General features: G+C 44.9%; 1 protein-coding gene across 2 annotated transcripts in view; it reads left to right on the top strand.

Annotated features, from left to right (window-relative positions):
• Positions 1–332: 332 nt before the first annotated feature.
• Positions 333–6,000, top strand: part of TMCC1 (transmembrane and coiled-coil domain family 1) — a 219,999-nt gene continuing 214,331 nt past the window's right edge. For both annotated transcript variants that reach the window (XM_060023100.1, XM_069541172.1), the window contains exon 1: positions 333–433. The gene's annotated coding sequence lies outside the window, so the exon portion shown is untranslated. The remainder of the gene's footprint in view (positions 434–6,000) is intronic.

Here is a 6,000-nt window from a genome sequence, read left to right as displayed (position 1 = left end):
GAACTCAGTTCCCAGAGCTTCAGGCGGTGAACAGCTAACCTGCCGCGAAACAGCCCAGGCCCCCGGCACCGCGTGGGTGGGCGGGGCCACGTCTTTCGGGGCCGTGCCCCCCCTGCAGCGTGCGCGCGCCCGCCGCCGCCTCGCGCGTGCGCCGCCTGCCGGGGGCGGAGGTTGTGGGTGGTGGCGGCGGGCGCGCGCGCTCTCGCCTCCTCGCGCCGGTTCGCGCTCCCGTGCTGGGACTGAGGAGGCTGTGGCGACTGCGGCGGCTGCGGAGGCGGCGGCTGAGGCGGCTGAGGCGGCGCGGGGGGAGGGCCGGGAGGGGGGTGGTTGGGGGGGGATGGACCGGGCTCGGCGGCCGCAGCGGCAGGAGCCGGTGCTTGAGCGCGAGCGACGGCGCTGGCGGAGACGCCGGCTGCTCCTCCCCTCCCCGCCGGTGAGTGAGTGCCCCCGCCTCCGACGCTGGCGGCGGCCGCGGCCCCTCAACGGCCCCTGTGGCCCGGGAGGGGAGAGTTGTGAGGGGAGCGTGGCCGGGCGGCGCCGCCGACGCGGCCCGGGCCTCCCGCTCGCGGCCTGGGGCGGGTGGGACCCTTGGTCGCCACCGTTCGGGGCTGAAGCCCTGGGCCTAGGGCTCGACCCCCAGCATCCCTCCGGGCCTCTTTCCTCTCCTGGCCCGTTCCGCTGTCATTTTGACCCTGGGGTTTTTCTCCCCTCCCCTTCGCCTCGCCCCCTTCCCAGCACCCCATCCAGGGCCGCGGGGAGGGAGGGACGTGTGAGGAGGTGGGCCGAGGCCCGAAGGACTGTCTGGAAGCTGGCTCTAGGGGGTCGGGGATCCTACGAGCCCTCGCTTGCCCTGGCGTCCCTAGAAGTTGGCCACTGGGGCTTAGCCGTTGCCACCTGAAAGCAGTTTTGCACCTTTTGTTTTGATTTTGAACTTGTCGTTTGAGGGGAGGAGGGAGCCGGCAGTTCTGGGAACGGGGGGAATTGGTGGTGCGCGGTGGCATGCGAGTCTGGGCTGGGTCCCAGGTGCCTTTTATTAACCCTTTTAGGAAGGGAAGAGGGGCTCAGTGAGTTGCACCTTCTCTAAAGGGCCAGAGATCCATTTATAGCTTGCAGACCCCAGCTTTTTCAGCTTAAGCAAAGGTATGTGTAGTGTTTGTCCAGGGGTTGGTTTGGTTCATCGCTAACATTGATGGTGAACATCCCCCAGGTGAATCTGCAGTAGTTTCTTGAAGCAGCCCACTTAAACTGTTGGCTGATTTCCCCTCTCTTCTTTGGTGACACTTTACACATTAGTCTTGGTAGATCTTAGCCAGTGCTTTTGCAGGCTGCCTTTTCATCCTGACTTGTCATAGAGGAAAGGAAGATGAACACACACTTGTCTTAATCCAAAATGGTTGCTGTTAAGTCTGACATACTTATCAGAGGTACCTGTACCATAAGCATCTCTATGAAAGGTCTGAATTCCTAAATTAAAAAGCAGGTAGCTGCTTTAGAATAAAGCAAAACTTTGATTTGTTTATGCCGTCTGACCAGTATCTTACATTTGGAAGTTATTGACTAAACCAAATCCTTGTCTTTGAAGTACCTGTGTATAGAAATTGTTGCAAAGCCTGGAAGGAGAGAACCTTATGAAAATGTTAATGTGTTAATGACAAGATTCCTCCAGGAGGTAGATACATTTTTTTCTCCACTTGTATTGGAAGAGTGAGACTCGGATTATGAGTAGGTGGTAGTTTTACTAGTGTGTAACAAATGATGCTTATGGGTGGGATTTTAATGCAACAATACCTTGTTCTCTACCGACAGAGTTGACTTGTATTTTTTTTTGAAATCACACACCCACTCTCTGGCTAGTATAGAAAGATTATAAAGCTGCTTCTGGTCTGTGGGTGGTAACCTTTTAATTTCTGAAGAGTTTTCAGCTGCTTACAGAATAGATTGATGATCAGCAGCATAGGAAGGATTCAGATATTAAAAATTCATTAGCACGTGATCTAGATCTATTAAAATTATGAGTACTTATTAAGCTTTGGCATGGTGTGGCTGCTGTGTACCAGGTATAGGAAATGAGATTTCTCAGAGTATTTGCATCTTACGATAAACAGAAGCACAGTCAGCTGACAGTGTTGTGACACCTTACAGTAGTTGAGAGAATCTTTTATGAGTACAAAAAACCTGTACAATTTAATGAAGAAACCCAATAACCTGGACTAATTGATGACCACCATTACTTTAAACTCTTTGCTCCCCTCTACTGGAATATTTCCCCTTTTCTTTTGCCTGTCATATATGTACAAAACCTATAATGGCTGAAGGCTTAAGTTTGAACTCCTCAGAGTGGTATTTATGGATCACTCATTAATTTATCAGTCAAGTATTTGTTGAGCCCTTATTTTGTTCCAGGATTTTTTTCTAGGTAAGTACTGAGCAACAGTGGGGGGCAGAGTCCCTGCCCTCATGGAGCTTTATTCTGTGTGTGTGAGAATGAGGATAGCAAATAAGCAAATAGAGATAATTTCAGGTAATGCTACAAATTAGTGATTAGCAAACTTTTTCTGTAAAAGACCAGAAACTAAATATTTTAGGCTTTATGGGCCATACAGTCTCTGTTGCAGCTGCTCAACTGTCTTGTTTTAGTGCAAAAGCAGCCACAGGCAGTACAGTACATGAACGAGTGTGTCTGTGTTCTCATTAAACTTTGGACGTTGAAATTTTAATTTCATACAATTTTCCCGTGTCACAAAACGTTTGAATTCTGCTTTTTGATTTTTTTCAACCATTTAAAAATGTAAAAACCATTCGTAGCTCATAGGCCATACAAAAACATGGGGCAAGCTGGATTTGGCCTGTGATCTGGCCCTTTAAAGAAAAAGTTTGCTGACTCCTAATGTGAACCATGAAGAAAATAAAACAAGCTGATGTGACAAGTGAGTGACTGGTGGGGGTGGTGGGGAGGCCTCAAAGAGGAGAAGATGTTTGAGCTGTGGCCTAAGAGATGAAAGAGCTTTCCTGGCAGATGAAATAGCAAATACAGGCAACTACTGATGGAAATGAGCTTCTGTGTTTCCCCAGCATTGGGCTTTTCCACATACCATGTCATTCTTGCCTTGGTGTCTTTCTTCATTTTCTTGTTCTCAGCTAGATTGCCCACCTGTCAGGTTTTAAAAGTCTTCCCATTATAGAATCTAAGATTTGGAAGAGATTTTAGCTTCTTACCCAATTGCTCTCTTCTCATATGTTCTCAGTGATTTTTCAGCCTCTGTTTGAACACCCTTGATGACAGAAAATTCATTACTTTGAGGTAGCCCGTGCCATTTTTAGATAGCTCTGATTGTTGTTAGAATGTTCTTCTTCATGTTGCAGTAGGAGTCAGCCTCTCTACCTCCTTTCCCTGATGCTGCCTTACAGTGCCCATGGAATAAGCCTGAGATGGGGCTGCACCTCATCCACAGGATTTGGCTCTAAAGTCAGTGCTTGAGACAAAAATTACATAAGATGAAAACTGTATTTGAAAATCCCTTAAATTGTTTAAAAAGCGTAGTGTGCATGTTTTTGCATTTATAATTATTTAGTTCTTAAGCATTTTACAGACCGAGAGCCACTAAGCTTGACTGAAGGAAGGAGCAAGAGGGAGAAAATTATGTAGATATGTAGGCCTTCAAAAAAATTTTGCCTTTTAAGAGCTATCAAATGCTTATCAGAGAGTGGGGGATGGTGGAGAATTTTAATGTGTTCCTGCTTTCTTGCAGGATTAATTTTACTGTATTTGTACATTGAGGCTGTTAATGTATAAATACAAAACATTAATAAATGTTTATCGATATGTTATGAATATTAAATGAGATAATATGTATGGAAGCACCTGGCGCATGGTAAGTGGTCAATAAATGTTTGCAGGATTTGAATCTAAGTTTCTGCTTCATTGGGCTCACATGCACACTGTCCTCTGAAAGTTGTAGAGAAGAACTTGGCCACCTGCTTCCTGTCTTTCCAAATTGGCATTTCCTGTTGTGGCTCTGTAGAGCAGCTGTCACTCTCTTTGTCCTTGAGTGTTGGTCACATTTTACCAGAGGTCAGCTAGTAAGTTAAATGGGCATATGATGTAACTCTGTTAGTTCTGTTACATGACCCTTGAAGTATTTGGACACTGCTCTTATGCCTCTTATTTAAGTCTTCACTTTTCAGGGCTAAATACTTTCATTTCTTTTAGTTTTTCCTTGCTTCTTCACCCTTCTGTTTCTTGTAAGTGTACCAATTTATCATCGTTCTTTTTTACTTTGGTACCCTGAAGTACATTTTAAGGTACAAACTTAAGTTTTACCTCCTTGATGAAGTTTTCCCTTACACTTGTAGACCTTCTCCATATTCCTAAATACTTTTATCTGTATTTCTCAATTTAATATTTTCTTACTTTTGTATTTTATACTTCTTTCATGAGCATGTATCTTACCTCACAATGAGACAAGCTTCTTGAGGGCCAAGACCATGTATAAATGTTTACAACTTTATAAAAATAAACTTTAAAAATAAATGTTTTAGGGGCTTCCCTGGTGGCGCAGTGGTTGAGAGTCCGCCTGCTGATGCAGGGGACACGGGTTCGTCCCCCGGTCCGGGAGGATCCCACATGCCGCGGAGCGGCTGGGCCCGTGAGCCATGGCCGCTGAGCCTGCGCGTCCGGAGCCTGTGCTCCCCAACGGGAGAGGCCACAACAGTGAGAGGCCCGCGTACCGCAAAAAAAATTAAAAAATAATAAATGTTTTATTTAGAGCAGTGTTAGATTTAGTGAATTATTGTAGAGCTAGTACAGAGAGTTCCTGTCTATCCCACACCCGGTTTCCCACACCCAATTATTAACATCTTACATTAATGTGTTACATATGTCACAATTAATCAATATTGATGCATTGTTACTAAGTCTATACTTTATTCAGAGTTCCACAGTTTTTTCTTTAATGTCCTTTTTTGTGTTCCAGGATCCCATTCAGCATGCCACATTACATTTAATAGTCATGTCTCCTTAGCTTCTCTTGGTTGAGGCAATATATCAGACTTTCCTTGTTTTTAATGACCTTGGCAATTTTGAAGATAACTGATCAGGTATTTTTGTAGAATGTCTTTCAATTGGACATTTGTCTGATGTTTTTCTAATGGTTAGACTGATGTAATATGATTTTGGAAGGAAGACCACAGAGGTAAAGTGCCATTCTCATCACATATCAAGAGTACATATGACTTATCAGTGTTACTGTTAACCTTCATCACTTAACTTGTGCTAGTGTTTGTTTTCTCCACTGTAAAGCTACCCTTTTGTGCCTCCCTTTCTATACTATACTCTGGAAGAAAGTCACTATGCATAGCCCACACTTGGTGAGTGATGAGTTATGCTCTACCTCCTTAAAGGTAGAGTATCTACATAAATATCATTGCTCAAATTGTCCAGCTTTGGCCACTGGGAGCCCTTTCAGTTGGCTCCTGTATCCCTCCCCTTTGTGTGTGAATACTTTCTTTTTGGCAACATAAAATGCTTCAGGCTCATCTTTTATATGTCATTCCTCAGTCGTACAGTCATTTTTCTAAGGAGCTCTAGTTCCTTGTGTTGGAAAATGGTATTTGAAACCAAGATTTGGGTGCTAGATGTGCTGGTTGCTACCAGAGTGTTGTTGCTTCTAGGCAGTCTGAGTGACAGAGCAAGGAGATGGGTGTATATATTAAGCTGTGTATATACACATATCTATAAATATTTCTGTATGTAGCCATTTGTCTATTAAGCTAAACATGAATTCATACTGATATTTCCAACGCTAATTCCTTACCACATGGATCATTGTAACCTCTTCCACTCCACCAGTGAGAAACCTGGCTCCCACCCTCTGGCATCCATTTACTTAATTCTTCAGTTCCAGTATTCATGTGAAGTGGTTTGAGAATTGTTAATCTGTCCCCCTGTGGGAAAACACTTTATCAACTAGAGTACAGTGCTTATGGATAGTTCCTTTTGCC

Source organism: Delphinus delphis, chromosome 10, assembly GCF_949987515.2.
Source record: "Delphinus delphis chromosome 10, mDelDel1.2, whole genome shotgun sequence".
Taxonomy (NCBI): domain Eukaryota; kingdom Metazoa; phylum Chordata; class Mammalia; order Artiodactyla; family Delphinidae; genus Delphinus; species Delphinus delphis.
The sequence above is the reverse complement of the archived record's forward strand: the minus strand, read 5'-3'. Positions and strand labels throughout refer to the sequence as shown.